Here is a 25,715-nt window from a genome sequence, read left to right on the forward strand (position 1 = left end):
GTTTCCAGGGTGGAGTCTGGGAAGGCAGTGTGTTTTCAGGTAGTTCATTTCATACCTAGGTTTTGTCCAACTCTTAGAAAAGAAATCAAAAAGATAATGGGAAATGGCTTTGTTTAGTCTGTGTTTTCCTGATTTACACCTGCTTTAGTTGCCAAGTTTGCTCATTAGCGACGAGTCATTAGTGCTGTAATTACTGTTAGATTTGTCTGTAGCTGGAAAGTTAGTCTGACTTGACTTGCAGCTGAGTCTTGGCATGTCTGTTGTGTTGGCAGCAGCTAACCTTGTTCTGAGTGTACGTTTTAACCGCCTGTTCTAACCTTCAGTTTTATAATTGGTGTACTGATCAGAATAGTTCTCATTTGAAGCAATAACTGTCCTTAAAAAACAACACGAATTTAAAAAATCTGGTATAAACGTATGTTTGGAGAGGAAATTTGGAAGATTGATTTCCGGACAAACAAGATACTGTCATTTCAATTTTTTTCTTAAATTACCAAAAAGTCTGGTTTGTCAGAAAATTATGTGGTAGTTGTAGGAAAATATTTGTTTTAAATATATATCATGATAAGAGAAATGACGCTGTGATGAGTGTTCGATTCAGGTAAAAGCTAAGTCGTTTTTTGAACTGTGGTGTTGAAGACTCTTGAGAGTCCCTCGGACTGCAAGGAGATCCAACCAGTCAATCTTAAAGGAAATCAGTCCTGAATATTCACTGGAAGGACTGATGCTGAAGCTGAAACTCCAGTACTTTGGCCACCTGATTCAAAGAACCGACTCAGTTGGAAAAGACCCTGTTGCTGGGAAAGATTGAAGGCTGGAGGAGAAGGGGGCGGCAGAGGATGAGTTGGTTAGATGGCATCACCAGTGTGATGGACGTGAGTTTGAGCAAGCTCTGGGAGTTGGTGATGGACAGGGAAGCCTGGTGTGCTGCAGTCCATGGGGTCGCATAGAGTTGGACACGACTGAGTGACTGAACTAAAGCTGCTTTTGGTAGTTTTAGTAATTTTATACTTTCTCAACATACTGCTTCCTTCTCTGTAACTGAAGCAAATGGTCTCCAGTAGAGAATAAGAAAACTGGGGATTTTGGATTCAAAGATACAGTCTGGACAGAAGACCCCAGCGAGGGTACAGATATACAACCAGGAGGGAGAGTTGTCTAGAGGCTCAGTGCTCCCCGGAGGAGACCCCACTGGGACCCCTCTACTGGGCCTGGTGATGGACCACATGTTATGTGCTGGCTTGCTATTTTTCATCTTTTTACCAATTCAAGTTAAGTTTCATTCTCCACATTTATTTTACTTAGGGAAGGAAAGCATCTCAGGAACTTGCCCAAGGGCAGAAATGCACTATTAGTAACCAGTAAGCCAGGAAGGAGTCCCCCAGGTTCCAAAGCCCAAGTTCTTTCTACTAAAGCATTGTTTCCTGGATGTCTCCTGGCAAGATGTTCTTGGCCTAGAATGCCCTCTTTTCAGTGATGGGTCTTTTCTATCAGATGTTTTCTGAAATCTTACCTCTTTCAAAGACTTTAGCAAAGCGATTTAAAATGAGGTGGCAGTTTTCCCCCTACGGTTCTATTTAAAGGTGTAGTTCTCGCAGCTTATTTAGCAGTTGCCGCCGTGGAAAGTGGATTTACTTTTTTAACTTGTTACCTGTGGGTCACGTGGGAGGAAGGAGAGATAGGTGGGAAGAGGCGTGTAGGGAAAATTAATGCTCCTGTCCATGAAAAACTAAGGTGTTCACAGATGCAGGAGGTGGTTTAAACCCCTCGGTCTATTGTAGTGACTTTACTTGTACCATTAAAGATAATACTGGTGACTGATTTTTGCTGCAAGACAACATTTCACATTAACATGCCATTTGCAGTGATACACAAGCTACTCGATCTATCGATTAGTCATAGACAGAACTTTCACATGTTCTGTTCCTGACTCCACTTAACAGATATTAAATTTTTGAAGGATTATGGAATTGACTGTGTGATATGCAACATGGGAATATCTCTATTCTCCATGATCTGCCTAGCCACAAATTCTATGACAAAAGTCAATCTCAGGAAAATAGTCTGTAAGTTCCGTTAAATGAAGGACTATGTTTGTTGGCTCTTATAAATTTAGTATCTGTCAGTGTAGAGTTGAGACTATCTTGATATTATTACTTCAAATTCATTTCAATCTTCTGTACCTTTTATGGTATAATGAAAATGGGTTGTTACCATGACTTGGGCATCCGAAGTACTGAAACTTTTAGAAAGTTCAGTTGATAAGAATACAATATATTTATCAAGATAACTACTCTGAAGCTTACATACAAAGAGGGAGAGAGAACACAAACATGGTAAAATGATGATACTTGGAGAAACTGGGTATCTGGATGAGGGGTGTGTGGGAGTTCTTTAACTATCTTACAACTTGGTTTTTTTTTTTTTTTTTGGCCGTGCTGTGTGGCATGCAGGATCTTAGTTCTCCAATCAAGGATCAAACTCTTAATATGCATATCTGAGAAAAATAATTGTGTAAGGAGACAGAAAATTTTGGGTTGATAATGAAGGAACCCATTAGAGAGAAAATGCTAGAGAATTGAGCTTGTATGGCCGTGAAAGCCGATCAAAACGAACTGTGTGCTTCCAGTGTCTATATTTCACCGACTGTTGAGTCAGACAATCTTTTGGATTTTTCCTGTGTGCCCTGCCTCGTTCTGATGGAGCTCCATGTTACTGCTTTCCTGGGTCCGGGGACTTCTGAGATTTTGTTCATACCTGCCTTTCCCTATACCTCAGTCCTGCCCTTTCCTGAAAATTTTCATGACTCTTCAGGTTCTTTACACTTTAATGACAGTGTCAAGATGCCATCCCCTCACCTCTTGATCGGCTTTCGTTTTCTTTTAATAAACTTTTTGTTATAGGATGGTTTTAGATTTACAGAATTATTGCAAAGATGGTATAGAGAGTTCCTGTATACCCACACCCATTTTCAACACCTTTCACTATTATGGTGTAGTTTTTTAAAATAACTAATGGAACTATTGATACATTACTAACACCACTCTCCCTACTCAGAATTTCTGTTTTTCCCTAATGTCCTTTTTCTGTTTTAGGATCCCACACAGGATACCACTGTACATTTTGGTCATCACGTCTCATTAGCCTCCTCTTAGCTGTGAGTTTTTCTGACTTGACTCGTTTTCAATGGCCTTGACAGTTTTGAGGAGTACTAGTCAGATGTTTTATAAAATGTTTTTAATTTTCTGATTAGACTGGGTTCATGTGTTTTGGGGAAGAAGATTACAGAGATAAGAGGTCATAATTATCACATGCTATTGTACATACTATCAATATGACTTTTCACTGTTCGTTAACCTTGACCTTCTGGCTTGCTTTGGTATTTGGCAGGTTTCTCCACTGGAAAGTTACTTCTTTTCCCTCTCTCTTTGCAAACTATACTTTTTGGAAAAAAGTCATTTTACATAGCCTTGCCTTAAAGTGTGGGAGTTATGCTCCACTTCTTTGGGGTCAAAGGATCTACATAAATTCTTTTAATTCTGCATGGGAGAGTTTCTGTTTTCTTACATTTACTTATTCATTCAATCATTTATATCAGTATGGATTCATGTATATTTATTTCATGCTTTAGGTTATAATCCAATACTACTTTATTTTGTTGCTTAAATTGTTCCAGATGTGGCCGTTGGAAATGCTTTTAGTGGGTTTTTATATCCCTATGACACACCCTCATCATGGTGAATTTTCCTTGTACCAGATCTAGAATCACCAACTCCCAGAGCTTGCTCAAACTCATGTCCATCGAGTCTGTGATGCCATCCAACCATCTCATTCTCTGTTGTCCCCTTCTCTTTCTGCCCTCAATCTTTCCCAACATCAGGGTCTTTTGCAATGAGTCAGTTCTTTGCATCAGGTGGCCAAAGTCTTGAAGTTTCAATGAATATTCAGGACTGATTTCCTTTAGGATTGACTGGTTGATCTCCTTGCAGTCCACAGAACTTTCTAGAGTCTTCTCCAACATCACAGTTCAAAAGCATCGATTCTTCAGTGCTCAGCTTTCTTTGTGGTCCAACTCACATCTATACATGACTACTGGAAAAACTATCACTTAGAAAATAATTAAATATATTCTAATTAATAAATAATAATGTAGAAAAAAATCACCTACTAGGCACTATACAGATCACTGAAATAAAAGTGTAGGTCATTGACATTGATAAAAGTGACAGCAGTTGATATTGTTACTGAAAACATACTATATGCAAGCACTAAGCTAATCACCTTATGTATACTATTTCATTAAGTCCTCAAACAATTTATTGTCCTAGTTCTATTTTACCAATGTGCACACCACTCCAATAGTTTTGCCCAGAGAATGGCTAACCACTCCAGTATTTTTGCCTGGAGAGAATCCATGGACAGATGATTCTGGATGGTTACAGTCCATGGAGTTGCAAATAGTTGGACACAACTGAGCGATTTTTGTTTCCAAGTCTAGACTCTCTTTGCTCGCCCCAAAATGGGCCAGTGAATCCGAGAGACAATGTGCTGAGTCAAGGAAGAGACGTTATTTGGGGAGTTGGCTGACTGAGAAGATGATGGCAGGCTAACACCTCAAAACAACCATCTTCTCAAGGTCTGGATGCCAGGTTCATTTATAGATCAGAGATGGGGGCAGGGGAGGTGAGGAAGCAAAGGCCATTACTCTTGCAAACGTCTCCTAGAATGGCAAGCCTCAGGTAGAGGGTGTGTTAATTTCTTCCTGCCTTCTACAGTGGACAGGGTTCTGAACAAAGGCAGTGTAGTTTAACAGTCAGGCAGAGGGGCGGGATTCTCTGAGGCTGGCCCTTCTGTGTGATTATAGTAGCAAAAGCAACGAAAAGCAAGTCAAACAGTTCCAACATGGAGTCAGAACTGGCTTCTGCACTGCAACACTTTTACTCATTCACACACTCACATGCAAACTGGAGAGGAAGAAGATATTTTAGGCAGCCATGCTCTGAGATTAACATTGATACAGTACTATAATTAAACAAGAGACATTTTCCCACTAATACTTGATTTCTGTTCCAAGATCCAGTTCATGACTGTGCCTTCCATTCAGTTGTCATGTCTCTTAGTGTTCCCCAGTCTATGACTATTTCTTGGTTTTTCCTTTTTTTTTTTTTTATGACCTTGACATTTTTGGTGAGTAATGATCAAGAATCTCATGGAACCTCCCTCTCTTTGTGTTGGCCTGATATTTTTTCATGTTCGACTGAGGTCATGGATTTTGGGCAGAATAGCATAAAGGTGATGATGTTCCCTTTTCTTTGCATCATTTTAGGGACACATGGTGTCAATGTGATTTATACTTTGATCACTTGTTTAAAGTCATGTCAGCCAGCTTTCTCCATAGTGTAATAATTATCTTTTCCTTTCTGTATTCTGTTAGAAGCAAGTAATCATGTCCAGTTCCTGTCAAGGGGAGGGGATTTAGCTCCACCTTCTGGAGGGAGGAGTATCAATTAACTTGTAGTCATATCTGAAAATTAGCACAGTGTTTAATAAATTTGGGCTGATGTACTTTGAGGCATTGAAAATCCCTGTTTCTCTATAGCTTCACTAACTGCCCACTGCTTTTAGTATTTATCTACCCTGAGCCGTATGAATGTGCAGTTTTATTGATGATTTTTCATATTCCTCATTCTTGAAGTTCCTTCTCTGTTTGGTTATTCAGTTACTATGTCAGTATGGACTCATAGTCATTTACTTTATTCTTTGGGTTGTAACTGAATACTATCATTATTCACATTGTTCCAGATATGGTGACTGAGAACTCTCTCAGCGTGCCTCCTGTTCCCTTTTGGCGTTCTGGCACTATAGGATATGCCAGGCTCGTCTGCAGTGTTCCCTCCTCCAGCTCAGAATTAGCCTTTAGTTGAGAATGGCATTTAGAAACCAAGACCTGGGTACTGAGTGTGCTCATTGCTAGGGAATGTCACTACTTTTCTTGGGCACTCTCAAATGAACAGAGCTAGGCAATAATTGTTTATATACCAATCCATATAGATATCTGTATTTCTTTCTCCATCTTAAACATGAGTTCATACTGATATCACAGAATCTACACACATGTCTATATTTGTTTTTATAGCTATTTGCCTGTTTATGTACATCTATAATCCAGAAATACAAGGTTCGTTTTATTCTTTTCCCTTTCCTTCTTCCTAGTTTCTTTTTTTTAGTGAAAATCCTGGCTTCCGTTCTTCACAGTTTATATATGAATCTGTCCAGTCCTAGTTTATGGATAGTTGCAGAATTGCCAACTGGTTCTCCTGAGAGCAACAGATTTACCAGTTACAATACAGTGTTTAGTGTTTATGTACTTGAAAAAAAATCTCGCCATTAGCTTATAGTGTCAGGTGGAATACTAGGCTCCAAAGTTACTTAGGTCAGCTCCTTTCCCCTACTCACTGCAGTGAGGTGGTGTCACCCACTGACTCCTTTCTTATAGTCTTCAAGTCATCCTGAGATCCACTGATATGCTGGTCGATTTTTTGAAAATATTCCATACGAGTTTATTTCACTCTTTGTGGTGTAGTTGCGTGTATGTATTTGAAAGTCGCTCAGTTGAGTTATGTCCAGCTCTGTGACGCCATGGACTGTAGCCTGCCAGGCTCCTCTGTCCATGGAATTCTCCAGGTCAGAATTCTGGTGTGGGTTGCCATTCCCTTCTCCAGGGGATCTTTTCAACCCAGGGACTGAACCTGGGTCTCCTGCATTGGAGGCAGATTCTTTACCATCTGAACCACCAGGGAAGCCTGGTGCAGTTGTATGCGTTCTGACAAATGCATGGGATCATGTGTCCACCACCCTAGTGTCATAATGAACGGTTCCATCATCCTGAAACTTTGTGTGGTCCCCTACTCCTTCCAGAATTCTCCTTCCAGAATTTTGTGTTTTCTTGAGTGTCATATAAACAGGGCTATAAAATACACAGCTCTTTTCTTGGAGAGGGTCTGGCTTCTTTAACCACTGTTGAATTTTCCAAATTTGCTGGCGTATTGAATGCAGCACTTTAACAGCATCATCTTTTAGGATTTGAAATAGCTTAGCTGGAATTCCGTCACTTCCACTCACTTTGTTTGTAGTTAGTAATGCTTCTGAAAGCCCACTTGACTTCACACTCCAAGATGTTCAGGTCTAGGCAAGTGACAACACTATCGTGATTGTCTGGGTCATTAAGACTTTTTTGTATAGTTCTGTGTATTCTTGCTGCTTAATCTCTTCTGCTTCTGTTAGGTCCTTATCATTTCTATCCTTTATTGTGCTCATCCTTGCATGAAATGTTCCCTTGATATCTCCAGTTTTGTTGAAGAGATCTCTAGTCTTTTCTATTGCTTTCCTCTACTTTGCATTGTTCATTTAAGAAGGTCTGCTTATCTCTGCTCCATACTCTCTGAAACTCTGCTTTCGATTGGGTATATCTTGCCTTTTCTCCTTTGCCTTTCACTTCTCTTTTTTCCTCAGCTATTTGTAAAGCCTCCTCAGACAACCACTTTGTGTTCTTTTGTTTCTTTTTCTTTGGGATGGCTTTGGTCACCATATAAAGGGGGTTATATGGCAGATGTGTGTTTAGCTTTATAAGAAACTGTGAAACTGTTCCAAACTGGCCATCACTTTGCATCCCTACGGCTCCATATCCTCACCAGCTTTTGTGTTATCAGTTAGTTTTACTTTTTGAAAATTTTAGCCACTTTCCTAGTATACAGTAATATCTCCTGGTGGCTTTAATTTGCATTTCCTGAATGACTAATAGCCTCTCTTCATGTTCTTATTTGCCATCTATGTATCTTCTTTGGTGAGTTGTCTGTTAAAGTCTTTTTCTCATTTAAAAAAACTGGGTTGTTTATTTTAGTGTTTGGTTTTGACAACTTTTTGTACATATTTTGGAGACAAGTACTTTATTGGATATGTGATCTGCAAATATTTTCTTCCACTCTGAGATTTGTAACTATTTTTTTTTCTTAAGAAAATAACTGGTTCAGATTTAGTGGCAAGGCAGCATAATTTAATAAAGGGTAATGATTCAAGACTTAGAAATGTAGTAACAGGCTCTCTGCATCAAATTTAAGTGATACTTTGAATACTTTTTTTTTCTGCAGTCAACTAAAAAGCATTGTTTTAGCAGTTGATCATATTGTGGTTGACCTGTTTTCTGTTTGCTTATACCACAGTTTTAATGTGATCCCAAGGATGGAGGGAGCGTGTGGGGGTGTGTGTGCATATGTGTATGAAGGGGAACAATCGTATGTACATTTCTTGAAATATATCTTGATCTGAATGATAGTTACATGAGTGTATACATATGTAAAATTTGTGGAGAGGTGCACTTAAGGTTTGTGCCCTTTGTTGCATGCATGTTATAACTGAATAAAAAATAAACAGTGTAGATGTGGATATGATGTGGAGAGGTCTTGGGTAAAGGGATAAGTGAAAGACAAAATCATGTAGAAATGGTGGATAAATACAAACAGCAAAAATGTTTATCTGGAATACCGCACAACTGTCCTTGGAAGATAGATGCTTAGAAGGAAAATAATAGACTGGCCTCATGCATAAAGGCTAGATATCCTACAGGTTGGAAAATGGATTGTTTTCTTTGATACTGTGAATAAGTAGCTTAGTGTCCTGGTTGTAGGATTTTAATAATGATGTACAAATTTGCCTGTATATTTTTAAAAATACTTTTGTGTTGTGCCATTTTGGTAATTCCTAAGAGTTCCTTAGCCAGTGTGAGAATATTGATGACGTTGGTGAGTGTTAGGATCACATAACGTGAGATACAATACCGTAGTTTTAAGAACTAAACCTGAAACTTGTCTAGCTTTTACAGCCTTAAGACATGAAAATCACATAATTCAGAGAAAAGCGTATCGTCTCATGAACACTGCTAAAACATTAAATCCCCAAAGTTTATGTATCTGGCTTGCCTGTGCTCTAATTGTGAATTGTGACTATATTTTGGGCTGGGATTTGAAGAGCTGACCTCCTCAGAACTTTCCATTTGGCCTGGAACCAAATGTAGTATAAGAGCTGGCAGACACCACAGAGAAGCTCTGGTTCTGGAATTTTATTACTGAGTCGGGAGACTTTATTTCTTTGTTTCTCAATGGGGGCAAACTGCTTTTGAGTAACTCCAGGTGGAGGCTTGACAGGGTTCGAACATTAAAGCTGAGTTCCATAATTATACTTCATGGCCGGTGTAATTAATAACTTGTGTGCGAGCATATTGAAAGTAAACAAAACATTCTTCTTTTAGGTTCCTTATTTCTCCCAAGTCTCGTTTCTATCATGGTGAATATAAACATCTCATCTTCTTTCCCTTCTCCATCTTACACCCTTTACTTCATCGCCTCTAACTCCTTTTCCTCCAACCCTCCCCTCTCCAGAGCCTAGTTCAGTTCATTTCAGGCACTCAGCCGTGTCTGACTCTTTGAGACCCCATGGACCACAGCACTCCAGGCCTCCTTGCCCATCACCAACTCCCTGAGCCTACTCAAACTCATGTCCATTGCGTCGGTGATGCCATCCAACCATTTCATCCTCTGTCGTCCCATTCTCCTCCTGCCTTCAGACTGGCAAAATTAATTTTGTTCATAGACACACAATTAAACCATTTCTTTCTAATTCTTCTTATATTGCAACAGTGCAAATTCTGCTACTATGCATAACCCTGTGCAAATAATTGTCTATTTCCTTTCTCTTACACTTTTGTGACCTTCTTATTTTCAAGGTAGAATAACCTCTTTTTTTTTTTAAAATAATGCAAAAGCAGAACTTCCCTTTGACGCATTCAAGTGCAAATTTATATTTGAAGTCAAATAATGATCTAGTGCGAAGGAGGAACAGCTTCTTTCTTGGCATGGTGACTCTGGCTTGAAATCTGGGCAGGAGCAGAAGCTAAGCGGATTTGGCAGCTGGTCAGGCTGCTAATTTGTGTTTATAACCTGGCCCCCTAAGGCCAACCCTGTATGGGTGATGTGGAGGCAAGTTACTGGATGTGTGTCTGACAGTCCTGTTGCTGTCCTTTAGAAGGGGGAACATTGAACTTTGGAAACCCCAGCTGCTCTCTGAAGGGGTTCCAGAGTATTGAGCTATCTCGTGCCATCCATCGTGGGTTCTGGGCTCTTCCCCCTTGGGCCCTTGGGAGGAGGTTGCCTCCCTGCAACCTCCACCCCCGCCATCACTTTCAGCCTCACCGTGAAGATGCCGCTGTTTCTAGTTCTGAGCTTCTCTGTCAGGCTCCTGTTTACATCATATTTTGTTGGTATTTGTTGTTCATTGGTCACATCACATCAAACATGAGACTGTGAAGGCCTCGAGCATGGGCAGAAATCAAAGCTGTGCAGTGCGCCTAGGCCCTGCCAGAGCCTGGAGGTTTTCCTCCCTGCGACGCCACTGTGTGCACCTGTGCGGACTTACAGAGGGGACCCACCAGGGATGCTCTGGCTTCAATATTTGATGGGACTGCTGCATATTTCTGGTGTGTCTTTCCTGTTTGGCCCTGGGTTTCCTTTAGTTTTTATCCTTTGTAATAGACTTTGATTTCAGAAATGGGAAGCAAGCCCAGATTATAACAATAGACTCAGAAAAAAATATTTGGTGAAATTCTTCTTTGCATACCTTCCTGAGGCCTAATGGTTACGCTGAAGTAGAACGTTTTTTTGGTTAGTTCTTTACCAGTATTTCCATTTATGATCTTTCCACCCTGCTGGAGCTGCAGAGTTCTCAGAAAAGGACCCACACTGTGTCTTGGGATGCAGCTGCCACACCATACGACTCCAGTTAGCCAGGCCAGTGGAAAACCCAGCTGGACTGTGGGAACTCACTCGAGGGTCTAGACTTGGCACAGAGGTTAGTTTCTGCCTTGTTCACGGGCAGCAGTGTGACATCTTGATGTTGAAGTTCGCATTGTCAGCTGTCCTTAGAGACCTCTGGCTATCCCACAGCGGGGATTTTAAAGCTCCCAGGCTCTTGCCTGGGGTGGATACCCTGTTGTCCATAGTGTTGACCTTGGTAACTCATCCTCCTTCCCTGTTCCACCCTCCCTACTCCGTCTGATTCCTTCCTTCTGAGTGACCTCCATGATGACCCAGCTTTACCCAGGTCCTTCTCTTAGGCTCTGTTTCAGAAACACCAAACTAAGATAGTGGCAAGACTTGTTAGTCCCTGCCTGCCTTTGAGTTTAGAGTGAAGTACAAGAGTGATACCTTGATTAGTCATACATTGATTAATCATGTAAGTAAAAATATACTATCTCAACTGTAGAATGTTCTTTGAGGGACAAAGTAATTTGTCGCAAGGTGGGCCTGACCTAGCCTTGAGGATCAGGAAAGGCAGTAATTAGGCTGGGTGTGGAGTTGGGAATAGGAAAGATCCCCCCACTTCAAGGAAAGGAGTGGGGTGTGCAAAGGCCCTGAGGTAGGAGGCAGTGTGGCTGTAGTGAAAGGAGTGAGGACAGTGAGGCTGACGAAGGGGTGAGGGTCACTCTTGTAAGACTTTGCAGATCCTAGTGGGGATCTTGGTTTTCATCCAAGAGCAGGGGGAAGACTCCAAAGGGGTTTTAAAGGTAGATTCAGGGAAGCCAGTGGGGAGGCTGTTGCATTAGCCTAGGAGAGAGTGATGGTGTTGTGGACTGAATGGCAGCAGAGGAGATGGAGGGAGGTGGAAGGAAAATACTGAGGAGGAGCCATCAGCAGGCCTTGGAGGGGAGCAGTGGGTGAAGGAGTATTGAGCTCTGATTGCCTGCTGGAAGTGGCAGGTAGACTTTCTGGAGCTTGGAAGATAGGTCTGTGTTGGGTGCTTAATATACACTGACCATCTAATCATCTGAGCCCTGAGGTAGGAGATCTCAGTCCTGATTAAGAAAGTGGGGGAGGCAAGATGTGAATCCAGGACTGCCCTTCCTTGGAGAGCACTGTTCTCTTCTTCTGACTTTGCAGTTGCAAGCTGCTCTAGTTTGGTTCCATTTCCCCCTTTAGGAAATTTTATGAGCGAGAAGAATCTGCCTACTATCTTACCATCCTTTATAGCCACTTTATAGCTATTCGTAAACATTATAGCCTGATTTTCTATTGTTTGATTCAAGTTCAATCAGAGAAGAACTAGAGCTCCATTCAGTTCAGTTCAGTTGCTCAGTGGTGTCTAACTCTTTGAGACCCCCATGGACTGTAGCACCCCAGGCTTCCCTGTCCATCACTAACTCCTGGAAACTACTCAAACTCATGTCCATGGAGTCGGTGATGCCATCCAACCATCTCATCCTCTGTCATCCCCTTCTCTTCCTGCCTTCAATCTTTCCCAGCATCAGGGTCTTTTCCAGTGAGTTAGCTCTTCGCATCAGGTTGCCAAAGGACTGGAGTTGCAGCTTCAGCATCAGTCCTTCCAATGAATATTCAGATCTGATTTCCTTTAGCATTGACTGGTTGGATCTCCTTGCAGTCCAAGGGACTCTCAAGAGTCTTCTCCAACACCACAGTTCAACAGCATCATTTCTTCAGTAGTCAGCTTTCTTGATAGTCCAACTCTCACATCCATACATGACTACTGGAAAAACCATAGCTTTGACTAGACGGACCTTTGTTGGCAAAGTAATGTCTCTGCTTTTGAATATGCTATCTAGGTTGGTCATAACTTTTCTTCCAAGAAGCGTCTTTTAATTTCATGGCTGCAGTCACCATCTGCAGTGATTTTGGAGCCCAAGAAAATAAAGTCTCTCACTGTTTCCATTTTTCCCCCATCTATTTGCCATGAAATGATGAGACTGGATGTCATCATCCTAGTTTTCTGAATATTGAATTTTAAGCCAACTTTTTCACTGTCCTTTTTTACTTTCATCAAGAGGCTCTTTAGTTCCTCTTCACTTCCTGCCATAAGGGTGGTGTCATCTGCATATCTGAGGTGATTGAGATTTCTTCCGGCAATCTTGATTCCAGCTTGAGCTTCATCCAGTCCAGCGTTTCTCATGATGTACTCTGCATATAAATTAAATAAGCAGGGTGACAGTATACAGCCTTGATGTACTCCTTTCCTGATTTGGAACCATGTTGTTCCACGTCCAGTTCTAACTGTTGCTTTTTGACCTCAATACAGATTTCTCAGGAGGCAGGTCAGATGGTCTGTTATACCCATCTCTTTCAGAATTTTCCACAGTTGATTGTGATCCACACAGTCAAAGACTTTGGCATAGTCAATAAAGCAGAAGTAGATGCTCCATTCACTGGAAGATAATAATGGCACAGTTTGGGGGAAATGGTTATCAAAGATTCTGTAAATTAGCATATATTTGCTTATAATCTTTGTAACCACCTGTGCCTGTTTGAAGTTTAGACACTAGAAAATAAATGTACATAACGAAGAATTACATTGTAAAAGCATAGAAAGAGATTGGCCTGTGTAGTTGTACACAGTAATTTTAGTATAGAAGAGACACCCTGTTTTACATTAATCTTGTGTATAGCAGCTAAAATATATTAGAAAAATAAAACAAGTGCAGATGATTTGTTTTGTTATCGCTTCCTACTATGATTTAAGTAAAGAAAATCGAAACATCAGAGACACTGAAGAAACTGTCTTGTTTTTTAACTGCCCTGTGAGTTTCGCCACCAATGTGTTGTCTGGAGTTTGCTGTTTGGATGGTTCTTTCTTAAGTTGAAATTTGGCTCACTGTAGTTCTTTTAAAAAAAAAAAAGGCCTATACCATGTAGTCAGTATTCATTGAAACGTGTTTCTGGTAAGCATATTCTTCCTGACTTGAAGGCAGTGCCTCGGGAATTTCTTTAAGATGACTTAAACAGGGAAATGATATATAACAAAGGGCAAAAGGTCTTAAAAACACTAGGGCAAATTGATTGTCTTACTCTTTTAAAGGGAAATTTATGTTGGGATGATGATGTCCTGAGGTGGGGGGTGGAGACTCAGTTCCCAAGAAAGCACCTTTATTTATGTGTCTTCACTGTGAGCTTTGTGGTTCAGCTTGGCCTTTCAAACATATAAGAAATATTTTCTGAACGTGAGTTTATGTGCTATAGAAATGAATTGGGATGCCCTGGCTTTTCAGACAACTTTGGGGCATATTTGCATGGAATCTTCAAAAAGATGGGGAGACCCTTGAGTCAGAAATAATTGGATTTATGGATGATAGGAAGAAAATGGAAGCAGCATTTCAGAATGGATTTATACCTTAGGAGAGCTATCTGCTGGAACTTGACTGTTAATTAGTTTGTTTATTCAGCAAATACTCTGTGTTCATGTCACTTTTTTTTGAAGTAAGTCAGAATCCATGATTCTTTTTACATTTTAAAATTTATTTACTTTTGGCTGTGCTGGGTCTTCCTTGCTGGCTTTCTCTAGTTGTAGTGAGTGGGGGCTACTTTTCATTGTGGGGCTTGGGCTTCTGGTGGCTTCCCTTGTTGCAGAGCACAGACTCTTGGCACATGTTGCAGTGTGTGGGCTCAGTAGATGTGGTGGACGGGCTTAGTTGCCCTGCGGCATGTGGGATCTTCCCAGACGCGGGATCAAACCCATGACCCTTGCATTGGCAGGAGGATTCTTATCCATTGGCCCCCCAGGGAACCCCTCATGTAGTGTTTACCATGCCCTGTGTTAGGTGATGCTGTGGTAAGAACAGACAGCTCAGAGTTTGTGCCCTAGTAGAACAGATAGGCATATGAGCAAAGAATTTGTGGAGTGTGATAGGTGCTTAAACAGAGATTTGTACAATAGGCAGTGATGTGTCTGAAAGGAAAGATGTATTAGCCCTTGGCAGTGATGTTAGGGAAGACATCTCAGAAGAACCACATAGGCTGATTTTGAGAATGAGAAATGTGCCGAACAGTCACAAGAGAGGGGAACACTCTGGTTGCAGGAAAGGCGCTTTAGGCGTGGAGAATATAGGATGTCATGGGCCCTGAGGAGTCTGCATTGGTGACTGGCAGGACAGAAGCTGGAAGCAGCAGTTGAGTTTTGTGTGCCCAAAGAAGTTTGGGGTTTTAAATTGTAATGGATGAGGCGTCACAGAATCTGATTTGTGCTTTAGAGTTTTCTTCTGACTAAAGGAGAAGAGATTTGTGGATGCAGGGGGCCTGAAGTGTTCCTGTGGGAAATGGGAGGGTCATCTGGAGTATGTGCGAATGCAGAATATCAGAGAGGAAACACACATGGAAGAGACACCGAGGAAGCAAAGGGTTTACTGACACCTGCGCGTGCAAACTGAGGGCCTGGCAAGACTAGGGTAGCTGATGGGTTGCATCTGGTGAGACTGGTCTGCTGGAAGGGCTGTTATCTCGGCTTGGGCATCCAGAACCAGGTAACTTGGGTGCAGTGCAGGGCTGGAGTAATGAATTACTTTCGCTTGGGTCATCCTGAGTTTGAAACAGCACATCCAGTAGGTCCCTCAGTGTGTCTCCATTTAAGCTGGAGAAGGAGACTAGGTGTTGATCCGTGAGAGTGGAAGCCATGATGTCATCAGAAAGAATATCAGAGGTGACGAGATGAAGGCTCAGCCTAGGACTGAGGAACATCCAGGGAGGTGGGTGGAGGTGGAAGAGCTCAAGAAAGAGGCAGAGAATTGAAATTGAGCAGGAGAGTCAAAGAATATAGCAAAGGGTGGAGGGTCCCGAAGTTGTCAACAGTGTTTCTCACAGATTCCGTGGTAAGTGAACAAAATCCATATTCCCTATTAAGAAATAAACCTTTTTGATACCACTCATAAGGTGATATTTGTTAGGCCTAAAATGTGTCACTAAAGTTTAAAAATTAAAGGACTTTAGAAAGACCTTTGCATTATTATCCGTTTTTAGTTCTACATGGTCCTTTTCCTATTTCCGATTGGCTCCTTTATAGAAGGGCCTGAAACTATAGCCAGGCCCCACTGTGTAACTGTGATAGTATACAAATGTTTCCATTCCAGTTTGGCTTCTGTAGGCCCTCTGTGTACTTAAGCTGGATTCCCAAGAGCAAGAGGGTGAGGCTCAAGGTCACATCCAGTGTGGCACCCCGGGGAAAATTTGAATTGAAGGGCCGCTGGTCTCTGCCTGGTAGTGAGCAGCCCTACCTCCCGATGATTAAAAGTCCATCATAATTTCCACCTCAAAGGTAACCTTTTCCCACCTGCATTCAACACCCTTGGCAGAATTCTGAATCTCCCCGCAGGGCATGCGTGGGAGTGCTTCCCAGCAAATACTCATCAGCACCTTTCATCTCCAGAGATGAAAGATTTTCAGACACCAGTAATCCCTGCCAAGTCCTGTGGGGCTGATAGGTAGAAAACGCAAAGTGATTTTGGACAGAGGAAGAGACTTATCGGTGTTTTTCCCAAAGCAGCTTGCTAGTTGATCCACCTAGAACCAAAATACTTATTTGGCTGTCTGAAAGAAGGCCCACTGCAGGTGCCATCCTGTATTGAGGAAGCCATCAAGATACCAGGTCCTATGCAGATCTTATTCCTTCATGCCCCATCAGCAACTGATACTATTATTGACACTGATGTGGATAGAAGGGTTCTAAGTGGAAGACAATGCCTAAAGATAAACTAAGTCCTGAGCTCCTCTCTATAACAGTTAATTTACTTATACAGTTAGTCTTTTGTAAAATAGTTAATGTACCATGACTGTATAACATCTGGAAAAGGTTTAAGCATATCTGACTCAGCAGACATGAGTTTGAGCAAACTCCGGGAGATGGTGAAGAACAGGGAAGCCTGGCTGCAGTCTATGGGACTGCAAAGAGTTGGACATGACTTAGCGACTGAACAAAAAAAAAAAATCTTAAAAGTTGAGTCTGTAGATATGTTTAATATTTTTTTCAAAGTATTACCAATACATCTTTTTAGAATTTTTACATTTTTATTGAAATATAGTTGATTTACAATGTTGTGTTTCAGATGTACATAAATGATTCAGTTATATATATATATATATATATATATATATACATATCTAGTTTTAAAATTCTTTCCCATTATAGGTTATTACCAGATATTGAGTGTAGTTCCCCTGTGCTACACAGTAGGCTCTTGGTATGATACACCTTTTCTTGTATGTTAAGTGCTTCTGAAGGGACTAAGGAGTTGGTAATAGGAAGCCCGGCATACTGCAGTCCATGGGGTGGCAAAGAGTTTGGACATGACTGAGTGACTGAACTGAAGGGACTAAGATTGTTACTTCTTAAACTGTGATTGATGTACTTTTCTGTCTTGAGGACTGATCCCAGGGCTGGTTAAAATGTTACTAGAATCTTAGAGGATTGTCAGTAGAGCTGGAGATGGATCCCCAGTGTCCGTCTCATGAGCAGGGGCTTGGGGAGTTGGAGGATGGAGTGGGCATCTGGTAAGATGACAGAGATGCTTTGGATCTCAGCAGTCTAGACAGGGATGCTAGAACAGCTGCAGTTCTGGATGCTGACGGCAGGCTGCCAGCAGGATATGGAGCAGAACACACAGGATCGGGGATGTGATTCCAGCTCCTCCCAGATTGCTCTCTGCTCCTACTGTGGGGAGGGAAGGAGTGGAAGGTTAGTAAGGTAAGACTGAGTTGTTAAAGAACCTTCTGGCTCATTCATACAGAAGATTTTCAAGATACCAGGTCTAATGCACCAAGCTTAGTGCATTAGAAACATTTTTGAATGATGTCAAGGCCTATTATAGCGAAAAGATGAGTGGTAAGTTAAATAGAATATTGGCTTTTTTGTGTCACTACATTAGAACTAAAAAAAAAAAAAATCCAGCAATCAACTATTGAAGAAAACCTTCATCTTTGTCTTTTTATTTTTGTTTCCTTGGGAGTTGAGACTATAATGACTCTACCTCTTTCCTTTCCTAGTGGCAGTTGGAGTCCCTAGGGTTTCACGTGCAGTGAGAACAAGACTTGATAAATGAATTTAGCATAAAATGCTGGTGGAGGAGAGAATACAGAGATTAGTGGGGCCAGGACAGGCAGGACACCTGCGGCATTGGAAGTGAGGTGGAGAGCAAGGCTGGGCGGCAGCCAGCAGTTCAGGTTCCAGCCAGCAGGAGGTATGTTTTAAAAAATTTATTCTGGACTGTGCCAAGCCTGTGTTGCTTTGTGTGGTCTCTCTCTAGTTGCAGTGAGCACTCTAGTTGCGGTGCTCAGCTTTCTCTTTGTGGTGGCGTTTCCTGGTGTGGAGCCCAGGCTCCAAAGCTTGGGCTCAGTAGTTGTGACACAAGGGCTTACTCGCCATGAGGCACGTGGGATCTTCCTGGACCAGGAATTGAACCCGTGTCCCTTGCGTTGGCAGGCAGATTCTTAGCCACTGGACCACCAAGGAAGTCTTGGAAGGAGTTATTCATAGTAGTTGGGTTGAGGTCTGAGGCCTGGGCAGTGAAGTTCCTGTGGGTGGTCTAAGAGGTAGAAGGGGAATGGAACATTCATTATGGGCCCTGAAACTTTGATTCAAATTATATTCCTAGACTGTGTCCCTGTAAATGTGTTTCACATGGTGAAAACCCATAAATGTGTATGTCATCATCCTCTGCCCAACCCTCCCCACGTATAGCCCTCTTCGGATTGACATTTTGGTTGTTCATCCACATGAAAAGAACAGGTAATAAAATACCTGTGGGAAATAATGTTGCTGATTCCATGCTGAAGTAATTAAAATTAAATGTCTACAGTACCTCCAGTCTAAGGAAATGCTGTGATTATGGTTGTTTAGGGATGTACAGATAGTTTAGAGCCGGTAACTGTAATTTGATGCTAATTGGACTCTGATTTGGTCCTGGGAGAGAAGGTGGAGCTTGATTGCTGGATGGTTGGCCATAAGAAGGGCAAAATTAGGAGAATAGCGTAGCTACGTCCTCAGTCATACCCACCTGCTGAGAATTTGAAATTCATATCCTTTCCCCAAATTCTTTTTATCTTGCATACTCAGAATTCACATTTAATAAATTTGCCATAATTTATGCTCATTTCTCAACAATCCCCATAGTTTTTTGTACATTGGACCCGAAGGACCACAAGGTGATTATTCTACAAACTCCAAATGTGTGCTGAGCCTCTTTCGTGGTGATAGGTAATTATTTCCAAACAAGAGATGCCCTGTAGGGCTCAGTCTTGCGCTAAACTCAAGACACAGACCTACAATTACCTGCCTGTTCAGAGGCTGCCTTGCTGGTCTGGGGTTGGAGAAGGCCTCTGTGCCCTAATTATTTACTCTTGATTTTAGAATATTGCGAAAATAGTTTCAGAATATTACTGTTGATACTGAAACACCATAATCACCAAGTCAAATTGTGCCAGTTTCTTAATTGACATTTTCCTTTTGATTTTTAATTTACCCACGTACTCAGTTCCTGGAGAGACACTTCTTTTTAAATGTTTTACAGTATTTGTTAGTAACGGACATTGAGGCCTGGCCTTGGTATTCCTGAGTCATCTCGTTAGCCTTGCGCTTGGTAAAAATAATTCAAAGTTTTTTTTATTCACGCTGCTCCCTTGGACAAGTCTACATTTCTTTCTGTATCCTAGAAACTGGGACAAGAAGAACTAACATCTAGTATTTAACATTTATTGACTTGGACTAAGCCCTGTGTCAGGTAATTGAAAGATATACTTTCTTATTTTGCTTTCGCAACAGTCCTGGGAGGTGGGCGTCATCACCTCCATCTTGCATGGAGGGGAATCATGTGTGGAGAAGGTCAATAAATGACCCCAAGTCGGGGGTTACGGAGGGGTTTGTTCCTGACTCCTCACCACATGCTCCAGCCTTCTTGTGAATGAACGCTCTTGTATTTGACAAGCACTTCAGGATTTCCCTGTGAGCCTTCATCCTCACTTGCTTCAGTTACTGCTCGTTCCGTGCTGGTGGATGGTGCTGGGCTAGCGCCGGTGGGTTGCTGGCTTGTGACCAGCTGCTGTCTCATGACTAAAGGGCCGGTGGCAGCCTGGACTTGGAGGAGCTCCCTGCTCGCCTGCTTCTCTGTCTACCTTCACTCCGTGCTATGCTTCATCACACTAGATGCTTCTCTGTGTCTTGTGTCTCCGGCCTCCTGGTCTCTCTGTCCTTCATCTGTGTTGCCCTCCTTATGACAGCGTAGGGCCTCCCTGGTTCCACGTCCAAGTCAGACAGTCCTTCAAGTCCGGGTACCTAGGAAAGGCTGTCTTGCTGTACGCAGCCTGGCATCATGTCCTTCTCGTCCGAGCTGCTCCCCAGTGGTGTCCGACGATGCTCTGGGGGGTGTCACCCCTGGGTGGTCTGGGTGTCACCACCTGCTCTCATCTGGGGATGCAGGGTCTGCTGTTATCGTTGTAGACAGATGCTCTGCAACCTCCAAACATTTTTTAAAAGGTCTGTAGTTTGTTCTGTTGTAGAGGTTAATGTTTTTGATGTTTTAGTTTTGGTTTTGTTCTGTTTTAGGTGCACTTGTTTGCTTCTCCTTTTAAGCTCGGCTCCAACTCTACCCTCCTCTAGTTTGGCCTGCTGATCTGAGTGGCGTTGCTGCTAAGAATGCCCGTTTTGGATAGATTTAGTGGATTTTGGTTTTCTTCGGTGATTTTTCTTTTACTTTTTAAACCAAGGGAAGTTTCTGGCATTCTTCACAGTGTCGTCTTGCTTCCATCCCAGATGGGCAGGTAATCCTGTCTCTTTATGTGATGCACGGGGGTCTTTGCTGTCTTTTCTCCCGTACTAACTCTAGGCCCTTGGATGGGTGGTGCTGGGTCTGATTCATCTTTGGTTCATTCATGGCACCCTGAATCACACTTTGCGGCTATTGGGACTTGACTGTTACTGAAGCTGAATGAGTTCTTTGTCAGCTACAGTCGGTCCAGCCACAGTCATCCAGATGGCCTCCGCTCCACACTGTGTTAAGTTCCTTTTGTGCGAGGTGATTGCCTGTCTCAGTTTTCTGCAGACACCTAGGGTTGTGTCATAAATGAGGTGTGAGCCCACCCTGATGCTGAATGTAATTTGTGATGCACAGATGCCGTGGTTTTAGAAGTGATTAGGCTTCCCTGATAGCTCAGTTGGTAAAGAATCCGCCTGCAGTGTGGGAGACCTGGGTTCGATCCCTGGGTTGGGAAGATCCCCTAGAGAAGGGAAAGACTATCCTCTCCAATATTCTGGCCTGGAGAATTCCATGGACAGTCCATGAGGTCACAAAGAGTTGGACACGACTGAGCAACTTTTTCATTTTAAGGGCCTGTTACCTTGCGGTTATCTCTTGAAGAAAGTCACTCTCCACGTGACCATCAGTCAACTGGATGAGGGTCATCTCTTTGTCTAGAAGCCAAAATCCAGTGGTGGCTCTAAGACACCGATGCTAAATCAATTTCTGTTGCCTTAGCAACGAGTGGGCTGGGATGCTTGGTAGTGTCTTCTCATGAGCCACTCCTGTGGGCTTCCATAGCATCTGCCCCTCTGGACCATAATCGTCTCCACACTGAGTGGTGGCTGATGGCCTGTTTGTTCACAGGCTGGTGAGACTATCTGTAGGCTTTTGATCACCACCGTACTCCCGACACTTAGCGTGGTACCTCGAACACAAGTGCTGTTCATCAGATACTTCCTGCATTGAATTAACTTAATAAAGGTCCTGCACGTAGGCATTCGAGGTATAATGTGCCAACTTTTGCATCCTTGAATTTTGTCCCTGGAGACATGAACTTTGTGGGAGTCCTGGGGAACACTTATTCTAACCAGGGGCCAGACTGGCTGACAGGGCCACCACCCTGGGGAACACAGTGACCCCAGAGGGATATGCCTGTCCTTCTAGCTGCTTCTTGGTTTTGTTTGTTTGTTTTTGGTGTTTCGCATGAGCTGTTTCATAAATAACAAGGGACTTGCGGTGACTTGGTCCATGGTAAGCGTAAACGCTGTGCTCCGTGGGTACAGAAGTCTGCCATTTGAGGAAGGCTGACTGAAACTTCCTGTTTTCATTGTAGTTGGCCATCCCTTTGTCAGGAGGATGAGTTCTCTAACGAGCTATAGCCTCCCGGGCGGCGGTGCCTGCTTCTTTTGTTAAGGGCGGCATTCGATTGCATGGGTTCTCTGTGTGGGAACAGTGTGTCGGAGTCAGTGTGAGAAACTGGTGAAAGCGGTCACTTAGTGAAGGCCTCCAGCACACCCCTCCTCCCGCCGTGGAGTGGGAGTCACAAAAGGGTCTGTTCATTATGGCTCGGACGTCTCTGTGGGCCCAAGAGACACAGGTCAGAAATAATTCCCCTGTGGACGGAGATACTGGTGGGCCTGGTCAGGTACGGACCTGGGTCACACAGCTTGTTCACGGAGACCGCAGTTCCCTTCATTCCAGGACCCTTTCTGCCTCCTGGAAAACCTCCCATGTGCTGTATTGTTTTAGCACAAACACCAGGCAGAGACTGATTTGATAAGCTGCCTCGCTGATAGATAGCAAGGCTAAAGGAAACCCAGAAACTTGCAGATGGGCTTGTAGTCAGAGAGATGGTGGTTACAAAGGGGATTTAATTTGAAGAAGGTATGAGTTTTGGAGAGAATTTTTCAGCGGGGGACTTCCCCAGTGGTCTAGTGGTTACGAATGCACCTGCCAATGCAGGGGCCACAGGTTTGATCAGTAGCCTGGAAAGATCCCACATGCTGTGGAGCAACGAAGCCCGTGTGCCACAGCTGTTGAGCCCACGCTCCACAACAAGAGAAGCTGCCGCAGTGCAACAAGAGAGTAGGTCCCAGTCACTGCGACTAGAGAAAGATCTCATGCAGCAATGAAGACCCAACGCAGCCAAACATAAATGGATAAAATTATATATGTAATAAATATAAATATGCATGCTGCTGCTAAGTCGCTTCAGTCGTGTCCGACTCTGTGCAACCCTATAGATGGCAGCCCACCAGGCTCCTCAGTTCCTGGGATTCTCCAGGCAAGAATACTGGAGTGGGTTGCTATCTCCTTCTCCAAACATAAATATATAAAGGAAATTTCTCAGCAGGAAATGCACTCTTCTTACCGAGCTGGGCAGCAGGCAGCCTATTTTCAGGGCATGGTGAAGTAGTCATTTATCTCTCTCTTCCCTAGCGCTTTCTCCTTGACCTGGTTGGCCCAGCAGTGAAAGTTTGATAAACACTGGGCCCTGTGCACTTAGGCCAGGGCTGACCACAGCCTTCTAGATTGATGAATGCTGTAGCCATTCTTTAGATGTGGGCCCCTACCTTTTTTTTTTTAAACTGATATAGCTGAAGGTTCCTGGTGGGCTGCAGTCCATAGGGTCTCTAAGAGTCAGACATGACTGAGTGACTTCACTTTCACTTTTCACTTTCATGCATTGGAGAAGGAAATGGCAACCCACTCCAGTGTTCTCGCCTGGAGAATCCCAGGGATGGGAGAGTCTGGTGGGCTGCCGTCTATGGGGTCGTACAGAGTTGGATACAACTGAAGTGACTTAGCAGCAGCAGCAGCAGCAGCTGAAGGTTCAACTACATTCAGCTTCTAGGGAAGGCATGGGGCCAGCTTTTCATCATAAAACTCAAGAGAGAAAAGTGTAAGCCATATTCATTTAAATTAAAATGATGTCATGGTGGCAAGCAGGCAGCTCAGAGGCTCTAGGATGGTAGGATTTCATGCTGAAAGAGCGTGAGTGGATCTGCTGATGGACAGTTCTGTCCACACAGGCTGCCCGCGTGTGGTCATCGGTAATAAGCATACTATGTGTAACTAATCATATAGAAGCACTAGAGTTTTATGGTAGGTGTGATCTACCCAGCAGTGCCTAGAATCGCACAGACTGCACACACAGCACCTCTCAGACCTTTCTGGAGTTGCAGGAGATTGCAATACCTGTCCCATTGTTGACTCATCTGAAAACATGGCACTCACAGGCAGCTGAATCCAGCCTACACTGTTGAGAGCTTATCCACTTATCGAAGGTGGTTGAGGTCCACCCACAGTTCAACGTGAACTGTTCGTGCAGCCCTGGAATTAGTATAGAAAGGGAAAAAGTTCAGGCGGGATACCCTGGGATCGAAGGAAGAGCACTTTGGTGACCACTGGTTTGTCACTGTGAGAAAACCAGTGTCATCCGTTCTGGGACCAGAACTGAGGCAGTTGTTTGGTGATCTGAGCTCTCATCCAAGTTCCTTCCCATGCTCTGAGTGACAGGTCTGATTTATCCTTTCTGGGGCTCTCTTTCTTCATCTGCAAAGTGAACAGAGTTTAAACTGATGTACTCTAAACTTAAGTATCCTATAATCCTGCCTTAAGTAATTTCAATCCAAAATGGTTAGTAATTATATTAATTAAGATATTCAGAGAAACAACCAACAGGCTTCATTTACTCTTTGTGTGTTTAGTCGCTCAGTCGTGTCTGATTCTTTGCGACCCCATGGACTATAGCCCACCAGGCTTCTCTGTCCGTGGGATTTTTCAGGCAAGAATACTGAAGCAGGTTGCCATTTCCTGCTCTGAGGGATCTTCCTGACACAGGGATTCAATCTGTGTCTCTTGAGGAGTGAAAAATCTGATCAAGAGATTTGAAGTTCTGTACTTCTGTTCCTCAGTCTGTCCGGATGTTAACAGATCACAGACCCTGGGCTCAGGGTTTTGACTCTGGGAGAAGGGCTGCTTTATTTGGAGCACTTTAATCTCTCTGGTTGTCTTATTGTGACTGGTGCAGGCCTGTAGGATTTGGTTTCAGCATGTCCTTCTATAAGTGATGAGTATTGTTACTACTGTGACAATGTTAACGATTCTCATGCTGACACCACCAGTGGATGCTAGAATTTGCAGTGTGATTTTCGAGCCTGCTGCTGCTCTGATGAAACACCCCATCTCTCTCTCATATATATATATATATATCATATCTCTCTCATATATATGTATCTCTCTCTTATATATATATATCAGTTCGTTTCAGTCGCTCAGTCATGTCCAACTCTTTGAAACCCCATAGACTGTCCATCACCAACTCCCGGAGCTTGCTTAAACTCACGTCCATAGAGTCGGTGATGCCATCCAACCATCTCATCCTCTGTCATCTGCTTCTCCTCCTGCCTTCAGTCTTTCCCAGCATCAGGGTCTTTTCCAATGGGTCAGTTCTTCGCATCAGGTGGCCAAAGTTTTGGAGTTTCAGCTTCAACATCAGTCCTTCCAATGAACACTCAGGACTGATCTCCTTTAGGATGGACTGGTTGGATTTCCTTGCAGTCCAAGGGACTCTCAAGGGTCTTCTCCAACACCACAGTTCAAAAGCATCAATTCTTTGGCGCTCAGCTTTCTTTATAGTCCAACTCTCACATCCATAAGTGTGTATATATATATGTATATATATACACACACACACCCCTTTCTGTCAATTTTAAGGAATTGTTTCACCTGATTGGGAGAGTTGGCAAGTCTGAAATGCACAGGGCAGGCCAACTGTCTGGAATTTTAGGCAAAAATTGACATTGCAGCCATGAGTCCAAAATTTAGCATGACGGGAGCCCGGAAACCCAGGCAGGGTTTTCATGTTGCAGTTTGGAGGCAAAATTCCTTCTTCAGGAAACCCCTGTCTTTGCTTTAATACATTCAACTGATTGGCTGAGGCCCTCCCACCTTATAGAGGATAATCTGCTTTACTCAAAGTCTATTGATTTCTGTGTTGATTCCACCTAAAAAATGACCTTTACAGCAACATCTAGACTGATATTTGAACACGCATCTGGGTACCATAGCCTAGTTGAGCTGACCCATACTGTTAACTATT

General features: G+C 43.0%; 1 protein-coding gene across 2 annotated transcripts in view; it reads left to right on the top strand.

Annotated features, from left to right (window-relative positions):
• The window catches only part of TIAM2 (TIAM Rac1 associated GEF 2), a 240,326-nt gene that overhangs the window by 62,216 nt on the left and 152,395 nt on the right, over positions 1-25,715 (top strand). The window lies entirely within an intron of this gene.

Source organism: Ovis aries, chromosome 8 (assembly GCF_016772045.2).
Source record: "Ovis aries strain OAR_USU_Benz2616 breed Rambouillet chromosome 8, ARS-UI_Ramb_v3.0, whole genome shotgun sequence".
In the NCBI taxonomy this organism is placed as follows: domain Eukaryota; kingdom Metazoa; phylum Chordata; class Mammalia; order Artiodactyla; family Bovidae; genus Ovis; species Ovis aries.